Source organism: Salarias fasciatus, chromosome 2 (assembly GCF_902148845.1).
Source record: "Salarias fasciatus chromosome 2, fSalaFa1.1, whole genome shotgun sequence".
Classification (NCBI taxonomy): Eukaryota; Metazoa; Chordata; class Actinopteri; order Blenniiformes; family Blenniidae; genus Salarias; species Salarias fasciatus.
The window spans coordinates 20,309,693-20,328,658 of record NC_043746.1 but is presented as its reverse complement, the minus strand read 5'-3'; positions in this window follow the sequence as shown (position 1 = coordinate 20,328,658).

Here is an 18,966-nt window from a genome sequence, read left to right as displayed (position 1 = left end):
AGTCCAAACACTTGGTTGATGGCATAAACAGAGCTGGGATTCACAGTGAACCAAGTTTCAGTGAGCATATTTGAAGCCCGGAGTACATTCAGAAACCAAGAACCAAGTTAACAACAATCAAAAGCTCAGATTAGACTGTTTAGATTCTGCAGACAAAATCTTGGTGGATCCACAAAAGTCAATAATACAAAGAAAAATATATTTCACCCAATAGGATATTTTGCAAAACCAATCTGTGCGGATACTCACATGCAGTTCTAAAGTGCTTACTTTTTATTGTTTGAAAGTTTGTTCCTCATCGTGTTTCATATCAAGCACTGCACTCTGAACCAAACCAATGGTCAGTAATGACATGTTTACAAATCAAAAGTCAAGCAGAGATCCACTAAGTGGAAGGAAATTTGAAAACAATGAGATGTTGAACCCCGCTCTCGACAGCTTAAAAAACCATCAGCGTGGCAAGCTTGACAAAGAAACAGAAACATTACAGCCCCGCATGAGATAAATGCTGCCTCTATTTCAAAGATGCTGTCATCTAAACAGCACAGTTTCAGTTTTGTTTTGTTCTCTGAAGCTTCGGTCACGCTCAGTCCAATAATCTGATGCTGTATTTTGTGTTTATGTATGCGCAAGGAACGTGTTTTGTTGTGCTCCAAGTATTTCGACTTTAATTAATGAAATGTGTCGTTGAACTATTCAAGTTTATATTTTTCACAATTCTAAAGATTAACAAGTAATAAAATCACAAATTAGTCTGTCAACTTTGGCATTCAAGAAGACTGTGGCATGTTGTCAGATTTGACAAATGGCCTAAATAGCATCCACTCACGCTGTTCTGTGCTGAAACAAAGCTAATTATTATTGTGAATGCTGGAGAGTGAGAAAAAAAACCACATTGCATTGAGCTTCAGATAAAAATCTCTCTTGATAATGCAAACAGTGTAAATGGAAAGGGTTTATCGCCACCTCTGAGTCAGACTGCCCCAGCATTAAGCCCCAGTATGCACAAGCGACTGATATGATAGCATGTCATCACGCTGAGGCCGCAAAGATATCTTCAAAGTCATCTCATCTTTCTTCAGGGCAGCAAAGAAGGTAATATGACTGCAACACAGAGTTACATCAATCACTGTCAGAAATTCCATGAAATATTTTCTGCACTTTTAATAAGCAACAGTAAATGTCCCTCATTATTGATGCCCATGATCAATGTAAGCCGTGCACTATTTGTCAGAAGCCCTGTTTCATAGCCAAAGTGGGCAAATGACCTAGAAATACAGCAAACATTTATTATATCAGTGATGTAATAAATCACCGTGGCCCTGCTGGTCTCTGAACACCACTGCTCTGGAGGTAGTCCTCCTCATTATGTGGCTGTTCAATTGTTCCTGTCCCAGAAGAGCTCTGTTCCTTTAGAGTTTCACGTTTTCCAGTAGGAAAGTTTCTGCACAGGTCCGGTTATTTGGTTCACTCTGTGTTTATTTAATGAAATGGTTTGAAATGTGTTGTGTACTATTAAAATAGCTCTGTAATCTGTGACGGAGATAAATGGAGTTGTCAAAGCTAGCAGGCTTTGACATGGTAACCAGGCCATTAAGCGCTCTAAAAGGTTTCTCACAAAAGACAACTTTAAATCTATACAATAGGTGTCAAAGAGGTTCAGGCCCTGTTTATGCAACAATAATTTCAAGTCATAACTAATAATTTCATTGCATTTTGAATGCCCTTTACGGTGTTTGGAGCCACTGGAAATGCAACTTTTTGAAAATGCTTTAATTCCATCTCCATGGAAACAGGGGAAAGTGCAACTTTTTTGAACAGCTGCTATTGCTCACGTGAACCGTTGCTGTAGTTCTTTTGTACATGTGTGAGTCGATGGATAGCAATGGGGGCAACCAGAGCGGCGTGATTCCGAGTCCAAGTTCCCCTGGACTTTGGTAGTTTTATAGTTGACGGCCACCAGCAAGAGCAATCAACTTGAATGTCTGTCCATACGAATGCCTGTGTACTCACTATTGTTACCGTGTTTCATTATTTTTTTTTTTAAGATTATGTATTTTCTCTGCGTGCATGTTTGTGTGGTTTAGTTACAAAAACAACCGACAGTGAAACTTGTGTCCTGGTTTGCTAACTACGTTGTTTTCAGCGTTCCTGCCATTTTCATGTAAATGATCATTCTCTACAAAAGTTTCTACACCACATTTTTTTCTCAATGAAAACTCAAAAATGGTGCATTTCCACTTTCAACATTGTGTAAACGGGGCTTATTCACAAGGTTGCAGGCTCAACCTGCACGACCCCATATATCAAGGTGTCCTTGAGCAAGACACTGAATCTAAGTTACTCCCAATGAAACATCGGTGGAAAAACATACTTTCAAATAAGGAGAGAAGTTGATTCGGTATGTGTACTTCTCCCTTTTCTTTTAATACAAGTACTGTCCATTGTGCGTTTGTTTTCTCTTCAAACATTTACATGTAAATGAAGTCTTACACTAGTTGGCCTTCAGTAGAGATAAAACCATATTTTACTTTGTTGGAGAGAGTTGCAAGGGAATACTGAAGTGAAATGACTGGTGAGCAAATACAGTTCTACAGCCAGTGGTCAGTTGGAACAGAAACACTGCAAACAGGAAGGTGGTCGGGTGCTGGTAACGGGCCACGTCTGTGCTAAAACTGAGCAGAAATAGGTGAAACAAAGAATCCACTTCATTTACTGGGGACATATTTTGGAAGAAGTTGAAGAAATATAGATATTTGTTTCTTTTATGTTTAAATATGGTGAAAATGAGCCCTCACGACTTTGCTAACGATCGACCCATTTTCAACATCCTGTACAAACCCCTTGTCTTCCTCTGTGTCATAGATAAATGTATTCATGCATGGATTGAATCAGCAAAACGAAAACATTAAAATCCCACTGTTGATGAAACTGTCAGAACTTGAACAGTGCTCTTTAAAATATACAGCCATTACAGTATTTATGCAGGCATATGGCAAGCTGAAGGTCATCCACAGAATGGTGAGTGGGTGTGTGCGTCGAACACTAAGCTAATTGAATGTAAGGAGCTGTATGAATACTGATGAACCATGGGGAGTAAGTGATGTGAGCCTTCAATACTCGCTGCAATATTAAGTTCAGGATGAAAACGTGTGTGTGAAAAGATGGACGGAGCTCGGTTTTCTTCTGCGGACAATTGAGCTTTGTATCTCCTGTTCTCTCTCTGGCTCTCGTTCAAGCACACAAACAGGAGTGCGCTTTTAGTTTTTCTATGCAATGAAAAATAATAATGCCACATGAATAATATTGTAAATTGCATCTTATAAGGGTCCACGTAGCTGAGAAAAAGCACTGCAGACCATACAGTGCAGTACCTCTTCTCATTCATGCGAAAGGCCTGTTTTTACAGCCATATGTCGATGCACGATGCAGCTTTGGGTACAGATGGATACATTTGTGGTACCTTGTATATGCCGGAGCCCTAAAGATATTCCCATGTAGCAGATGTCGTGCAGAGATAAGAGTAGCGTTTCACTAATGAGCGCTTTGATGTGCAGGCAAGGGACAGCATTACATGATCAAGCTGAACTGAAACAATCTGCAGCTTTAAATATTTTATTGACTGGGCAAAATGTGCCGAAGCCATCGGAGAGCTCCGAAGACATCCAATTATCTTTGCACTATATATTAAGTTTATGTCTAATTAAGTGCATGAACCATCTCCTCTGATTTTATTGCAAGCAACCAAATGACTGTAGGCGAAAATACAAAAATAGTCATGGCAGGATTAAAGCCCATACGTGAGGCTGCTGCACTACAACACAAAAAACAGGTACAGAGATATAAGTGAGGATGAGGAGATTATCTGACAGTTTATGGAGGTAAAAATCCTTTTGCTCGGAGTGCACATCCCTTTGGAGGGAGCGATCTGGTTGCCGTTCGCATTTTGCTGCATTTGCATGAACCCCGACAGTCCATCCAATCAGATGGCCGCATGCACACATACAGTGACACCGGCCCCTCCATATCTGCCAGCAGCAACAGCAGATATCATTCACGACCCCATCAGTAACAAAACTCCTACACTCACATACTGTTTTGTCTTTAATAAATCAGTCCAGCAGCACCCACAGATTCCTGTGGCCTTCAGAAAGGGAATTCATCATTCAGCTGTTGACCAAACCTGGCACACCCGGAACGCTGTTGGCAATGGCGGGGGAGGTTGCACACATACGGTTGATTTATTGGCATGATATACTGGACATAGCAAAATAAAATATGTTCCACGGGACATAAGCCATTCATCTTGAAACTGTCACAAACCAATCTTCACCGCAAGGACAGGCAGAAATTGAAGAAGGGAAAACACTCTCAACTTGACCAACTAAGAAAAGGAATAATCTCAGAGCTTCAGATTTGACATTTTCACAAATTTCAACTCTAAACCATGCATCAACAAAAACTATAAAGTTCTTCTCAGGGACAGTCAGACATACTGGCAGACTGAAGTTAAAAAGGCTCCATGACTGATGCGTCTGCGGTTGCAACAACCCCGTCCCATGGTAATTTTTCACTTCAATTAGGCCAAGTGAGTGGCGTTGTCTGAAGCTTCTAAGGGGTTCAGAGAGCAGACAAATACACTCACACCAATCTGCAAGGAGAAAGCTAACAGATTCTCTCCAGCATATGGAAACTCAGTGGGGACTCGGTGAAGCAGGCCACTGGCATTGCCCTCTGTACCTGCAGTAAACAATTAATCCTCATTTCTCCCTGCCTTGGTGGCTCCTGTCCGGCCTCGTGTCAGCAGCATGTGGAGAGAAAGGATTCAGAGGGACTCTGTAAAAGATTCAGCCGGACTCCGAGGCTCCTGCATCAAGGCATTTTCTTCTTCCGTGACCCAGGAGAAGCAGCACCAGTGTTTCTCTGGCAGCCAGACCAGACTGCTCATCCTGGCGTAATAGAGAGCACAAGACAGAGATGGAGTGAGAAAAGGGTCATCTCATACTGTGCCGTGCCATATGTTCTGACCTTTCCATTCAGTTCAGACGGCCTCGGGTTTTATGAAGTACAAAAACTCAGCAGATGATATTCCTGCTGATGTCTTTCATCTTTCCAACTCTGTCCTTGTCAATAGTGAGAGCGGATCTCTGCAGCACCAACAAATGAAGCAAATATCTCAGAGGCCTGTGGCATAGTAATAATTTCATTTAAACAATTGAGTCAATCATCTTAGTTTTTCTATGCTGAACCACACAAGGGAATGCCGTTATAGACAATAAGTCAAATTCCATTAGATGCATATATTACTCTACTCACTGATGTTACGATTGAGATTAAATGGAATCACACATTTCTCAGCAATGGGTTTTGCATAGACAAAATTCCACTAAAAAACAAAACGAATGCTGATGCTCTCTCGGCTCTCTCTTGTTCCTTGCTACCTACAAACTACCTCTGACAAACTGCCCAACAGTCCCTGAAATATTGCCCATAAAAGCCCAATGCCACTATAAACCTGAAGCTGTCAGCTGATTTGTGAATCCAATTACCTTCCTCTCTGTAATGGGTGTGTTCAGTGCAATGATGTAAGTCAGCTGCTGGTGGCATCTGTCAACAAAGACTCAGCTTTCACTGAGGATGACGAGCAGCAATGCAGGACTAATCACACAAACATTAACTGAACAGCAGCACGGCGTAGGCAAAGTGACATAATAATATTTTATCAAATTTATACATGGATCAGGAAGAAGAGGTCAACAATTTCCATTATCCTGTGATTTATTTTAACATTCATCCTATAGATGTGCGTTGGCAGAGAATGACGCCACCACACAGTCAGGCTCCCTTCCTTCTCCTGCACCACAATGGGATTGCCAATTAAGGTTTGAAGGGAAATCTCTTGACATCTTAAGGATCGACTGGTTCAACCTTGAATACTCAACTTTATATGTTTATGCATTATCCATGGGAATATTGCAAATCTGGAAAGTGCATAATGATAGTCTGGGTCACACCGCAGTGTAGGGGCTAGCACCGTCGCCTAACGGCCTGAAAGTCCTTCAGTCTAGGGGGGCCTTTCTGTGTAAAGTTTGTATGAATCGACTGTATCTATCAATAATTATGTGTTACAAGGTTTATGATTGTGCTGATAAATGAGAATACATGTGGATGAATGTTATCAAAAGACAGAACAACTTTTTTGGCAGACAGAGCATTGTGTGGCTCCAGTAGGATGGCCCTACATACCTGAAAAAAGGAGACAAGTGAAGATACCAAATCTGTTTTCTGTTTCCCCTTGAGATTATAAGTTACTGCACTGTTATCAAAACATGAGCGTGAGTTTAAATCAAAGCATTCAGAGGTCAGTCTCACACACACACACCTGCTTTTATTCATGCCTTGAACACTGAGGAGCGCTAATGTATGCAGGGAGTTTGGCATGCGATTGTATGCTAAAAATGGTGAGATGAGCGTTTGCTGACAGCACTGTGGGAGCGTAAACTGGAGGTACACAACAGTTGGCTTCACTTGACATCTGATCAAGAGACAGGCTGCTGACAGGGAGATTATCTCCACTGGAGCTGCGGCTCGGCGGGAGCTGTCCACCGCAGCTGCGATGCTCCTTGGGGAACACGGACAAGGTCTTCTCGGGGAGACTTTCACAGACAGCCAAAATGAAAGAGCAAATCATGTACTTGTACTCCGCTCACTAAAATACATAGACTGAGAGTACATCCATCAACACACAGTGGGATAATATGGAGGCATGCAACAACAATGACTCAATTCCCATGAGCATGTGTCACCTGCAGGGAGTCATGGTCAGGCCAGTTTGATGTTAAATGCTTAATGTGTGGAAAGAAAAGATTGAGTGTGGCGGCGAGGGGAGGTGGGATAAAGGCATTGAGAGGACAGACTCCCGCTGTGTGTATGTCGCTGTTAGTTTTCCTCCCGCCTTGTGTTGTTGACAGTTTTCTTCCTGCCTCTGGCTAATGTTAGATGGACTATTTTTAACTGTACTTCAGTCAGTTATAATTCATCTAATTAAATCTTGATAGAATATAAGGAACTGCAGTATTTGTTTTTTTTTTTTTTTTTTTTTTTATCAGAGTTTGTAATTTTAGTAACACCAAATGAGGAACCAGACATGTGGCCTTTGATGTTGCCATTTTCTTCATCCTGCTTCCTGTTGTTTTAGTGAAAGTTTTGCCAGGAGAAAAAAGGGGCACTAAAATAAGACTGCTTTTCACATACAGCGGGAGAGTAACTTTATCGAATCTCAGTCTTCTTACATTCTTAAGCCAACTAAAATAATCAGAGGGGACATTTCAACTGCTAGAGACCTATAGCCCGTGGTCTGAAGAGGGACTCAGATCGGGTTGACCCAGGTGGAGGTCTCCTCAACTCACAGCCAAGGCCAGATCAATGAGGGGTGCACTGAAATGCAGACAGCAAGCCCCTCCGGGAAGGTGTTTGGATGCAGAGCCACAGGCAGAGGAGGGACGTGAATGTCGATGAGATCTCACATGGTGAGAAGACTGCAAGGACTCACATAAGCATGAGAGGTGAATAAATGAGCCCTGACAGGAACTATAGGAGCTGATGTATTTTATAGAATTTTTCTTTCTTTCGTCTTTAAATTGCAAATGTTATATTTTTTTAAGCATACTGCAGCAGCATCCTTGAAAAAAAAAAAAAAAAACACTTTAGGAGCTCCAGGTTGGAAATTGCACTTTAGGAAAGTGTATACTGATATGATGCTGGAAAACACAACACATGCTGAAGCAACTCATGAAACAGATGTTGCTCTGCTTCGCACTGCCAACAGTCTGCAGAGTGTTTACATCCATGTCTCAGAAAGCATATGTGTCACACTACAACTCTCTGCACTTAATGGCTGGGCTTTAACTGGTGTTTCACCGTGTTTTGCCAAACAGGCATTAATATTTAAAGCATTTAAAGGCCAAAGTTGCATTTTGCTTTAGGAGGTCTGACTACAGGTGCTGAATGTACTCACAATTCTCACTAAACCATTGACAGTACTGCTATTACAAGAAACTGGAAAAAGTACACATTTTCATTCAACCTCTTTTCTCAATTAAAAGTAAAAGTTTTCCACCAAAGTTCAGTGTCTTTCTCAAGGCCACTTTGGAACATGGACAGGTGGAGAAGAGGGATTCAAAAAGTGCCCATGTGATTGAAGTGAGTGAAGGCCAAGCATTTTGCATTTTCATTTCAGAAAAGTTTCATATTTACACAGCAATGTTTTGAAAAAGCATTAGCCAGGTCATATCGCCTTGCTGGTGCCCAATCCCATCAGATTGTGGAACCTAAGCAGATTAGGGGCGGGTCAATACCTGGATGGGAGTCTGCGGGGAACACCGGGAAGCCTGGGTGAATGCTGGTGGTGGTCGGAGGGGCTGATGGTGCAGATTGGCAGCCTTGCTTTCGTCGGTCTACCCCAAGGTAGCTGTGGCAAGATGTGTAGCTTACTGCCATCGAGTATGGCGTGAAAGAAAGTAATGCAACTGTAAGCGACCTTGAGTTCCTGAAAAAAAGGTGCTGTATAAAACCAATGCATAATTATTTTTGTAATGAAAGCACAATAACAATGGTGAGTATACAGATATTCATATGAACAGACGATGAAGTTAGAATATTGTTACGGGTGACTCTCAACTATGCAAAGTCCCAGGACAATATCACCCGGAAGTCATGACTCTCTGGAGGCATCTATTGTTGAACAATTCACTCGGGCTGTGATACACATGCACAATAGCATTTCCTGTGACTTATACAGAGTGTTTTTGAAAAGTTGAAACCTTGGGGAGCTGTTTTCAAAAAGCTTCCTTGAGCCATTGTCACATAAACACCCAACACTAAATGAAATTTTTGATTTTTCCCCAGAGAAAAGGACTAACAGACCACAGCAGCTTCGAAACAATGAAAGTTCTAAACAGGAGGTCAGTCCTGTTGAGCAGGCTTTTAACATGTCCCTCAGTCAGCCTGACTGACTGTTCTGAGGCTCTCCGCAGAGTTTCATTGAAATTACGTGTGTTGGAGCAGAAAGCCATTGAAAGCATGCACCCTGTGGTCTCCCATGTACAGGACTGCTCAACTTTACAGTGCCCGAAACTAAAAAAGCTGTGGACAACCCGACATTTCTGCCTTTCCAGTAACAAATACCAAACAGTCCTTTCAAGCAAAACCTTGGTTGGGTCGGATATGAATATTTACCTGTCTCATCTTTTGTCTTCAGAGACTCGAGTCCCATTTCATTTCTGCATCGGCGCCTCTCTGCAGAAAGCCTGGGATCCACAGTGAGATGAAACCGCTCAACATTTCCATTGGTGAGATTCATAAGCCAATGAAATCTCCTGTGCTGTCCAGCTGGCCCGCCGTAAATCCAATGGGTGATTCCCCATGCCTCTGCTAAATTCCACAAGGCGCCAGATCAAAGATTCGGAGCACATGATCTGATCGAGGAACCCAATTTCACCCTCACATCACCTGCGAAGCAGAGCCATAGCCCAGGCTGGGAACTACTGCTCTACTGGGGCGGCTGTGGCTCAGTTGATAGAAATGGCCACCCCAATCTCAACCCATCCATTTTCCACAGCGTCCCTTTGCAAATTGCTCCCAATGGAGTTGAGAACCTTGCATGGCAGCCGTTCCCGCTGGTGAGTGAGTGAATGTGACTAACAGTGTTAAGAGCTCCGAGACTGCTGAAGCAGTGAAAATACCCTATGTAAGTGAAGTCTGCTCACCATTTACTGGTTTTCAGTGTTCTCATGGTCACTTTCATTTATGTTGCTCAAGGTTTTCCCATTCGCAGACACCTTTTCTCTATTCAGTCTGGCAGCAAGGGCTTGTATGTGTATTTCTTCGCTTGATACTACTGTCCTCCATAAATTGCACATATCGAATGGTTCCAAAAAGAGGGCATCTCTGTCTGTATATTACAGCTCCAAACCAACATCTGGCTGAAATCAATCAAAAATATGAGAGGGGAACAACATTTTCTCCCAAATGCAAACTAGAATAAGTGATGGAAATGCAAGGCGGAAAATGTAGAAAAAAGGGTAAAAAAAGTCCATAAAAAATGGATGAAAATAAGGAGTTTTACATCTAGTATCTAGGAGGTGTTTGTAACGTATTGCCTTCCACCTCTGGTTCTGACAAACTACTAACATTAAACCCCAAAGTGCTCCATGCCACAGCACTTTCAGGGAGATAAAAATGTGACATCTTAAAGTTTTTCACAGATTTCAGGGTAGAAAACGAAGGAAATTAAAGTCATTCCTGCACAAAAGGTCAAATACCACATAAAGTTTTACAATCACCGGTTCCACAGACATTTTATGTGTGTTCAGTCCACAGAAAGGAGAAGTTTGTTTAAAAGTGCTTTGGATCACTGATGGCTTTCACCACTTACTAAGTTCCCTCACTTATTTCCTGAGAGAGACTTTGGATAAGATTTGGAGGGAAGCAGATGTGCGACAACATGAAGGATCACAAACAAAGATAAAACTGGAAGTAAATACAGCAAGTACAAATAAACTGAATATTACCAAAGCAAACAGCTTTAAAGAAACAGATCTCACCAGGGACTTTGCTCTGCTTGCACTGGACTGTGATGGAAAACTTTGTGAAAAATCAAAACCATCCAGACAACATTTCCATTTCCATATATTTCAAACATACTGCTGACCTCCATGTCACTGATTATGAAAGACAGAGTTGTATCACTGCCAGGTAACTGTTTACCACATTCAATTACACAAGCAGACATTTAAATCAAAATAATAACAAAAAAAAAAGCAACTGAACAAATTTTAGTCAGTTAATATGCGGAATGAACAAAATATCCTCAGTTATCCAGACAGCGGGAGTCTGGTTTCAGTCAGGTAAACACTCAGGTACAGGGCTTCTTTTGAGCTCACACAGGGAATCTTTCATCACTGCTCTGAAAGAAACATTAGATAGAGGTTCGTCTGTGCTTCTGAAGGAGTGTTCACAGCGGGGGTCTGTCAGGGTGAGAATGTTTACAGCAAAAAAGGGCAAAAATTCAAATAGACCCATTCCTGGAAAAACCGTCCTGAGTAAATAGAAAATTACCGCGCGGCCACGAGGTTTCTTCATATTTACAATTTTCTAAAATAAATAAGCATCTAATCTGAGAAAGCTTGTTTTCCTACAAACAACCCTTCTGTATTGATCTGCTGACGTGAACTCAGAGATCCGCTCCCGGTCACGAAAGCTTAAAGATGTTTTTCATTTAGCTTTTGGTGAGGACAAGGCAGGAACCACAGAGCTTCAGCTACGCCAGTATGGTCTGGGCTTTGTGTGTGTGTGTGTGTGTGTGTGTGTGTGTGTGTGTGTGTGTGTGTGTGTGTGTGTGTGTGAGAGAGAGAGAGAGAGAGAGAGAGAGAGAGAGAGAGAGAGAGAGAGAGAGAGAGAGAGAGAGATGTCCCTGTTTAGGGTTCTGAAGCTACCATGTTCCACAAGGCATCCTATATCTATTATGTTGGAAACATGGCTGCTTTTCAGAGAGGAAGTCTCTGTGGGTGCTGTTTCCTCCTGCTCATCTTCCAGCTTCATCCAGACTGGGGGAATATATGACACACATCACTGTCTGATGAAAGCTTGGTTTTATTAAGACATCAGTGGTGAATATATTTATACAGGGAAACTGCCCACTGAATTACTCCCACTTTTAGTTAATTACTTTTTCATGAAAGCGTCCATTAGCACTAAAATTAATTTTTATGTGCTGCACGAATAATAAATTGGTCAGCACATCAGGACCTTTGTGTTTCGGTGAAATAGGTCTGAAAAAGTGATGTCTTGGAGGGGGGACCTCACCAATCAGTGGACACCAGAATGAACCAGTCAAAGAGGCCAGGTCCAGGTTCCAGACCTTGCTGTGAAGAAGCCGGTTTTAGAATTCTGCTTCTGAGGTGTTTTGTATGCTTTCAAATATGATGCAGGGGGAGAATCAGAGCAATGGTAGCTGGAGCAAAACCAGCGAGGCAGGAGATGTGAGTGAGGAACAGGCTGAGGGCACTGGAGACTACACAGACCGCATATGAAAACGTACGTGACGAGGAAACGTCTGTGATACCAGCATGTAACTGACAAGCATGCAGGCATGTGAGCCTAGGAAAATAGGGGGGTTGCCTTGAAATCGGGGTTATGAGCTACATCCACACAGGAGCTTATCTGTCAACCGCATGTTCTGAACAAAGTGAAACCAAAGTCAATAAAAATATCTGCAGGCAAGCTGCTCGTAAAACTCATCACATGTGTGATGTGAGCAATTCCTCATGGAAACTTCCAAAAAAAAAAAAAAAAAAAAAAGACAAAAAGCAAACAGTGTGGTAGTCTGCACTCACTCACCCAAGGAAAGGCAGCCGAGGTGATTCAGGTAGTGGGTGGTGCAACTGATGTGCATGCAGACAGTCTAGTAATTTCAATTCACAGATGTTCCCTAAATGCCTCTGATATAGATTTCCCATCAACACTGTTTAGCTGTCTTCCTTTCTTGTATTTTGGTAGAAGGTAAGTACATGTAGTGAGACATGCAATTTAAGGTGTGTTTACACATCAGTTCAGGTTTGACGAATAAGAACTCGAGTGCAAAAGAATCAGATTTATGGAAGTGTGAACGTCCACGAGGACCTGAGGACTCAGTCCACAGTTAAAGAAGGGAGGGAGAAGTTAAACAAGACTGTATTCTTACAACAGATCATAATAGATTTGTCCTCTTGATGAATTATACGAAGCATTGCTGCTGTTTTGATGGATCTGTGCATTTTATGAGCTTCTGGACTGCTAATTTTGCATCACAACAATAAAAGACATTCTGTACTTCATTCAGATCAACAAGAAAAAACAGAATTAATGTGACAACAGATGTACATCATTAGTTTAGTTCAGGTTTTGATCTGATGGTTAAAGTGTCCAAAGTGAGCTAGAATAAAAGGCAAGCTTTTTTCTCTTTCATTTAAACATCAGCTGAGACCAACAAACCGAGGGGCATACTGTGTGTGAAAATGCTGCATTAAACAGGTGTGTGATTCATTATCATTTACAAAAAAACAAACAAAATAAGAACTGAAGAGCAGATTTACTTAAGATTAAAGAAATAATTCCCTCCATTATTTATCTTGGAAGAGTGCCTAATTAGAAATGGCATATTTAATTTGCTATTAAGTACGATGCACGACAATATGAGACATTCAAAATTTGTTCTCTTTCACTTCCATCTGTTCAATCTGCTGTTTAGAAGACAGCAGACAGCAGACTTCCTTCATGTATTCTAAATATATTTTTAATTACCTCCAAACAGTTCACTATTGGCTCACTTGCCCCTACCAAAAAAGCCAAGGCAATTTTCTTTCTTTCTTTTTCAATGTTTTTTTTTTTCTGGTAGGCTTTCAAATGTAGCATTAAACATCTGAAGAGAGGCTGCTGGAAGATTTTCACACCTGTTTTTGAAATTCATGCGATTCCTGACTAAGGTGTACATAGACCAACCTCTCCAGTGTGTTTGCTTCCTGGGATTGGATCCAGTAACCATAAGCAAAGTCAAATGAGAGTGGGGGACAAACTGATAAGCTCATCTTTTATATTTACAGAAAAGTTCACACCAAATTGTCCCACTTATGTGAACACAAAATTTGGGATCTGATTGATGTGAGGGTTTACATGGGGCCAAGATTATCATCCAATTGTGTCAGTGCAAATCCATTTCATCAGACTTTGCACTGTACTGTTGCTTTTTGTCATTCAGTATGAAAATGAATTAATTTAAGCCAAGTTTATTGTGTTTTCAAACCTGCAACATCAAAGATTCTCCTTCTTTGATCCAGCAGACAGAAGCTTGCATATGGTTTCCAGCATCAACCTCTCAACGTGTTTCTCTTGGTGACAGAGACAGACATGTGCAATAAGCATTGCCAGAAGTTTATCTGTACTTTGATCGCATCATAAACGGGATTACACACCTCCTCTGATCCGGTTGTAGGAGAAATTGGACGAGGGCCGATTTAATCTGATTTAAGTGTTTACATGACGCATTCTGTATTCTGATAAATTACTGATCACATTCTCAGTGAAACAGCAGCTATTAATGACCTCTGACTAGGGGAAAAGATTGATATTTTAATTTTAATGTTTGCTTGTTCATAACAAAAATGTTAAGTAGATGCATGTAAAAATCCATTATCTAACACATGGTCATAAACATAAATTCTGTGGGTTTGTGTTCACAGTTTAAGTTCACTGCTCATGGCCACATATTCCACGCTGCTGTCTGGATGCGCTCTGCAGCAGCAGTGACGCGTTCTGATGTACTGTGCTTCACCCCTACAGTAATTCATCATCGCCCGGGTTGTGCTATTTCCAATTGTTTATCCTGGCATTGCTGGAAAGAGAAAAATGCCAGAATCACAGCAAAATCTCAGCATCACTTTGTCTCCAGAGAGAGGGCACTGTGCAGCGGAGGTGATAGTCACACTAATACTGCTTACAGCGTCGCTGCTTCACTGCCAGTTTCTCTGCGCCTCCTCTACCCTGAGACGAGAAGAAGCTGGGGAGGGCGAATGTGTCCTGCACTTTAATACAGGTCTTCGCATTTTTTTTTTTTTTTTTCTTTTTTTTAAACCAGCACAGCCTTCAGGAGGCCTGATGTTCAGATGGGATGCAGCTGTCTCATGTTCACAGTTCAGGTTGAGTTCATCAGTCCATCTCGGGCTCAGGGTGTCCCTCCTGTGACACAGTGGCTCATACTGACAGCCAAAGGTGAATGCTGACATCGATGTAGCTGAGCGAGGGAGCTCCTTCTCTATAGGTAGTTTGTGAGAAGAAGAAAAAAAATCTTCTTAGGTATAAAAACACCACTTCTTCCATTTTTTTTCCACCTTTACCAAACCAAAGCAGTACCTTTTGAATGCAACACATTCCAAATTGGCAACAGTCTCACATGCTGATTTATCACATGAACACTGTAAACAAAGCAACACCAGCTCTACCAGAAAGGACTTATCCATAATACTGATTGCGCAGCTTTGCAAATGTCCAAAAGGTCATGAAGCTGAACAACCAGATCGTCCCGTGTTGGGGCCAGCACAGACACCAAAACATTAGAGGCAAATTTAAGCAACAGCCACTGCTCTAAAAAACTAAACCACACAGAGAAACAGCCTCAGTCGTGAAACAAGGAGACAGTCAGGAGATGAAGGCTGCTGTAGCTCTTGCACCTGCTGCTGCAGAGTCCCGAGCTCCTATTTCAATGTTCCTTACATGATACTTCATCTCTGAAGTGATTACAAACAAACAGCTCCATCAATCAGGAGCCGGAGTCCCAGAAAGCACCGGAGCCGATCCAAAAACACCCCGAGGCTGCCAAGTTTCTGCTGACTCTGCTGACACTCACAATGCTAGAGCACACAATTCCTCACCGCACACCTGAAGTGAACTAATTTTGGTTGGGGTAAAAATGCCACTTATCTGCCCGACGCCTCGGCCGCACGACAAGGCCATCCAACAAAATCAACCAGACAGATGTAAACGGATGTTCAAATACAGACGTCTGGGAGAAATACCGCTAAAGCAGGACTCACTGACTGGAAAATTAAAAAAGACTGGTGGCCTGATGATCACGAGCTGGTTTCACCTGAAGGGCAGACTGCAAATAATGACAGTGTCGGGCCTCACGGCGGGATTTACCTCCATGATTCACGATTCACTGTGTTTTTCTCTTTAAAAAAAAAATTCAATTGGAGGCAAAAAGAAAACCAACTGTTTCAAGTTATGCCTTGCATTTTGGTCAGACGCCACTTTATTTCAGTTCTGTTTAACTCTCATATCAACGTTAGTTAAAAAATGAATTTTTTCTGTCTTTTTTTGCAAAATAAAGAACATGATCTTTTCCTGTGGTTTTGTTCAGTAGGGCAGTTTTCAAACAAGCTGTACCATTTTATTTCCTTGAGTCGATATTTTTGTGACTATTTTTTCTCGATGTCACACATCTGAAGACATGTTTGAGTTAATCACATAAAAAACCAAACAGGCGGACTCTTAAATAACAAGCCAAGGAGAGAGGGCCTTTGGTGTTACAGAAGAAGGTTTTCCACCGTTCTGTTTGACTCAGGAAAATCGGCAAAATACAAAAAAATTCTTCATTTAAAAAAAAAAAATCTTCTTGAAATGAATCTAAACTCCTGTGATTATGAGTCGAAAAAGTAAATTATGTTTTTCAAATATGACTTAGGACAGTATAATACTATAAGTTACCACCATTGCCGTTAAATTATCTGTCATGATAGAAATTATATTGAACTGGGATCGCACCTGACCCTGCTGTTTGAGAAACCCCATCTTAGTAATGCATCAGGATATTTCTCTTTTCCTGATTGCTTTCTTTTTCTTCAACTTGTACTTATTCACTCTTTGATGAATAACTCTCTAGATGATGATGGCGGTTGTTTCAGATTTCTGAGGAGCTTATGAATCCCCATATTGCACCTTGTGCTGATTCCCTGAAAGACTGTCACATCCACACGTCACAACAGCAAACTGCTGTAGGATGACGTATTGCATCAGAGTGGCATCTTATTTCCACTAAAACCAAGACAATTGGTGAAATATAAAAGCTTTATTCTTTTCCATCGTAGTTTTGCTGCTCCTAATGACAGATTGAATTGGGGGCGGGGGGGACATCCATCTGCTCAACTCGTTATTATATCCAATAAAATTTGATAAATGCAGATACTAACAGTTATGAACCAGTAGTTTGCCATTGTAGGGTCATCTAGAGCTCATATAAACAGTCTAACTCAGCGTGCTGACACAGGAATGTTATCTAACCTTTATTTTTATTTTTTTATTTTTTTGCAGTTATCAACAATCAGTATGTCTGTGCTTTCCTGTATGTGTGTGTGTGTGTGTGTGTGTGTGTGTGTGTGTGTGTGTGTGTGTGTGTGTGTTTGTGTGTCTGAAGTTGATTGCAGCCCATCACTGCTTTCTACCACCCTGTTATTTTTATTTGAAAAGACAGCAAGACTACAATTGTTAAAACAGTGGCTGGAGAATGGTTGCAAACACGCCTCTGTCAGTAACTCGACTTTTCAGTTTAGTTTAAAAAAAAAAAGAAAAAATAAACATTGCTTCTAATCAGCACCTCTGTCAAAGGCAAGCCAGCACAATGTACCACAGAGGGCAGTAATAACAGTCATAAAACTGAAAAAAAAAAAAAAAAAAACTACAGGTGGTAGAGTATCTGTTCAAAACTTTGCAGCCACATGAGACCGCTACATCGACGCAATCAGAGCGTCAGACATCTCCCACAATCAGTTCAAGGAGAGAAACTCCACAACACAGCAGCGTTACTGAGTTTGAACGAAGTGTCAACTCTCAGCTATGCATTTTTCCAAGCAATCATGAAATTATGTTAAATGTATCTAAGGATTTTTTTTCACCCAGCTAAACTGGAGAGGTGTTCACTGATCCATGATTAAAAAAAATACATAATTACCAAACAACTTCTTCTTTTGGTGAGACACACAACATGACTGAGAAAACGTGGGTATGACTCGGCCAAAATGCTGATATTCTTTCACTTCTGTAAGCTGATAGGCTTTTAATGTCGGCTGTAAAGAGCCTGTTGGACTAAAGGTCACAGGTTAATGTCTTGGTCACGATCAGGTGAGATGAGGGACGCCAGGAAAGCAGCTTGAAAGTAACAACCGTCGAAGAGATACAAAAAGGTTCAAACTGCATTTATCAGAGCTGCTTTAACATGGATGCAATGCATTATTAAAATGACTCCTGAAGAACTAAATTTGAAAATGGCTCAGCTTTCCTCACAAGTCTGTTTCAGCTGTGAGATATTCCTCAGAAAGTGCTTTAAATAATTACCTTCTGCCTTTGGGGTAGAACCAAGAGTTGAGGTGAGAGTTACTTTGTGCAGACACTGGAAAAGAAAGTTGAAGTGAGTTGTTGCCTTCTGTCACAAAGAGAAGCTGCAGGAAAAGACGGGAGCCCTGTTCTGACCATGAACCACACCGCACTGAATGGAAACTCAGACCAATTATTCATACAAACACTTTTACTGTGAGCCGTACAGTGTGAAGAATGTCAGACAAGGTTCGTCTTTATCAACCTGCTGAACCTGTTCTACTATATATGAGGTACAACAGCCAGTAGGTAAGAACAGTAGCTTCTATTACAGTCTCATCTCTGACATCTCAGTAAACTGTTATATTTTGTCAAACAGACCAAATTCCTAAAAATTAGACTATTGTACAGGATATACAATATGTTGCTGTTACAGACCATGAAAATCTACAACACACAAACAAAAATTGCGGGTTTCAGCTGCAATATCAGGCTTTTGACCAGTGACAGCCGCCAGACCACCCGGTTCCCACTCTTCTGTTGAACAGATGCTACAACTCTCAATTTTGTCAAGTACAGATGAGGAAAAAAAGGAAAACCAAGGTGCGAGAGAAAACTCAGGTTGGTATGATTAATAAATGCTGGCAGACCGACTGTCAGTCACTAATTCAGCTGCTTGCGAAGCATGAAAACACAAGCATTAATGCAGAATTCAAGCGCGGCCCATGCATCTTCATCAAACACGTCATTTAAATAATGTCAAAAAACTTTTCTTCGAAAATATCGGAGACTGCATGAATCTGGAAAGGAACTTCTGGAATGTAGACTTGAGAACTTTCTTCTGTTGATGTTTTACAATGTATTGTTCTCTCAGTGCTTGTAGTTTCATCTCAGTAAAACACACAGTTAAATAAAACCGACCTCGTCACACGTGCACAAAACAGACCGTCTGGCACCGGCGGACGGAGAGCAGCACACACAGAGGAGGAGGAGGAGGAGCCGACAGGACAGGATGATGGATTAATTGAAAACATGAGGTGAGACAGACAGACAGAGGGAAGACAA